This window comes from Chrysochloris asiatica, unplaced genomic scaffold (genome assembly GCF_000296735.1).
Source record: "Chrysochloris asiatica unplaced genomic scaffold, ChrAsi1.0 scaffold00531, whole genome shotgun sequence".
Taxonomy (NCBI): domain Eukaryota; kingdom Metazoa; phylum Chordata; class Mammalia; order Afrosoricida; family Chrysochloridae; genus Chrysochloris; species Chrysochloris asiatica.
In genome coordinates, this window is record NW_006409049.1 from 667,024 (window position 1) to 670,031 (window position 3,008).

The 3,008-nt window shown below is 37.7% G+C and overlaps 1 protein-coding gene across 1 annotated transcript in view; it reads left to right on the top strand.

Moving 5' to 3' along the window:
• The window catches only part of LOC102817119 (olfactory receptor 4C11-like), a 12,904-nt gene that overhangs the window by 772 nt on the left and 9,124 nt on the right, over positions 1-3,008 (top strand). The gene's annotated exons all lie outside the window — the stretch shown is intronic.

Here is a 3,008-nt window from a genome sequence, read left to right on the forward strand (position 1 = left end):
GTGTATTCCCATTGAGTCTTAGTCTTGGAAGAGGGTTTGCCCTGAGGGGACCTTACCACTTTTCTTGATGTCTCCTGGGCCAGCAACTTGCTTGTTCTTGATGTATTCAGTCAGACTACCTATATTGTTTTGTATTTTTCCTGTCAGTCTTTCTTTCAAGAAGTATCTTCTGTTCCTCTAGTTGCTCCAGGTTGGTCTGCTTGCCCTTTCAAGTGGAAATTTCCCACCTCAGAAGATTCTGGGTGAGGTTCAGGATTCTACCTATGGTCTTATGTAATGCAGAGGCTCTGCAGAAAACCTCACTCACTGGGCATGTTGTAGCTCCATTTTAGGTATTCCAATCAGTTATAGACAGAAGACGGACTTACAAGCTTTCGATGGAGATATTTCTGACTATTCTTTTCTCTCCTGCTCACGGGTTTATTTTATAATGATATGCCAGGGAAATCAAGATTCAAAAGACAGCCAAGCATCTTAACATTATTTCCCTCCTCTTGCCCATTAGAACCATGTTTCAATCCCTGTATCCCAGAGCCCTGTTTTCCAAGTTTGTGCATATGTCATTATTTACTTCTGTCCCACTTAGCCCATGCAGACTTGCCTAGTTGTTTTCCCATCTGCTTTGTTTTCCATTCCCTTCCCCATTCTTGATTATTGTCCCCCTCACTAGCACCCAAACTATCCTGTATCCATTCCCTACCCTGTGCTTCACCTTCCCCTCCCTCCCTCACCTCATCTCCCAGGATCTGGTAACCATCAAAGAATCCCCCCCACCCACCCACACACACACACTTTAGTATGAGTTCTTTTTCTTAGTCTTTTACATTAGTGGTCCTATGCAGTATTTATCTTTTAGTGACTGACTAATGTCACTCAATATAATGTCCTTAACATTCACCTATATTATGAGGTGGCTTGCAGTTTCCTTGTTATTTTTCAAGGTAGCATAATATTCCATTTTGTGTATGTACCACAGTTTGTTTATCCATTCTTCAGCTGATGGATACTTTAGCTGTCTCCATCTTTTTGATATTTTAAATATTGCTTCTATGAACATTGGTGTGTATATATCTACTCGTGTTATAGCTCATATTTATTGTGGGCATCATTTGATTTCTTGATTGCTATTTCCCTGAATGTTGATAGTTGATCCAAGAAGAATGAAGTCCTTGACAATTTCAATGTTTTCTCCATTGAAAATAATGTTTTTTATTGGTAGAGTGGGAAGGATTTTGGTTTTCTTTATATTGAAATGCAATCCATACTGAAGGCTGTGCTCTTTGATCTTCATCAGTAAATATTTTAAGCCCTCTTCTGGCGGAAGCCATGCCACCAAGTAACGGAATGGCGTGAGATCCTAAGCATGAAAATCTCATTGTTTAGCAAAGCGACAATGAGTGTCTCCTTGATTGTCAAAGCCCCAAGGGGAATCTCATGCCGAAGCCTTGCAGTTCTTGTGTTTTCCTTTTGTTCATGGCTCTATTTTGATCTTATTATAAGAAGTTCTTTAAAATTTTTCTATATATTCACTTGATAATTTGCTATAATCATAGTAAAAATTAAAATTACATTTAGACACTCTCTCACTAAATTTAATCATGTAAAGTTATAATAGTTGCTTTTTACATCAACAATAAGTCTCACCACATCATAAGGAAAAGCCACATCAGCTAAAAGCTTTTCAAGCTTAAGATTACATCCTGCTTAGCTTCGCCAAGAAACACTGAGGCACCTGAAAGAAACAATCTTACAATCAACATCCTGCTTAGTCTGTAGAGCAAGAGACACTGAGGCATCGGAAGATAGCAATGAGCCAATCAAGAGCTGTGGGAGCACGTAGAAATGTTGGTAGAAATTTAACTAAGAGGTTTTGGGATATTGTTAGTATAGGGGAATTGCTGCTTAGTTTTTGACGATGAAACTTTAGGTACTTTTATATTCTTATTCTTAAATCTATTATAAGTAACCGACATGTACGACAGTCACGGTAAAAATACTATTGTGATTGTGGATTGTGATTAATGAAGCTACAAAAAGGAATAGATGAGAGTAAAAATGCAAATCAAGATATAGAACTTTGCTTAAAAGTTAATTTGACATTCTTAGGGGGATTAAAGAAAAACAAAAAGAGTTACGGAAATGAACCCGATGTTATCGGGATAATTAGGGGATGCAAGGGAACAAGATACAATAAAAATCAAAGGAATGTTCTGATGTTTCTGGTTTTTGTTGTAACCTGAATGTTTGTAGAAAACAAAGAATGTAATACTTAGTTAAATTGCAATTGATTGTACGTGACTATAGAGAGATCCTAATAGTATATAAGAAGCAAAAAACTTTTGAGTAAAGTCATCATCATCTGCCTAAGACTCACGACCCATCGACTCTGTCTGTCTATGTGTGTGTTTTTCACCAACTCCAAATCCCCCTTTGAGAAACCCCTAATAATTTGTCAAGGCTGGTCCCTGGAACTCTTCACTTTCAGCAAGCAAGGTTGTATCATACGCATATCATCGGTTCTAAATGAGTCTCCCTACAATCCTGAAGACGTTTTTCTTCATATAACCCAGGTTCTCGGATTATTTGCTGAGCATACAGGTTGAATAAGCATTGTGAAAGTATACAACCTTGTCACACACCTTTCTTAAATTTAAACCATTCAGTATTCCCATATTCTGTCCGTACAACTGTCTCTTTGTCCATATACAGATTTCTCCATAATCACAAGTAAGTGTTCCAGTGTACTCATAATTCCTAATGTTGTCCATAGCTTGTCATAATCCACACAATTGAAAGCCTTTACATAGTCAATAAAGAATAGGTAAACATCTTTCTGATATTCTCTGCTTTCAGCTAAGATCCATCAGACATCAGCAACGTTCCTTGTTCCAATGTTCCAATTTTCCCTTGTTCCTTGGCCTCTTTTGAACCTGGGTTGAACCTCTGGAAGTTCTCAGTCAACATATGCTTGCAGCCATTTCTGTATTCCTTTTAGTAAAAGTTTACTC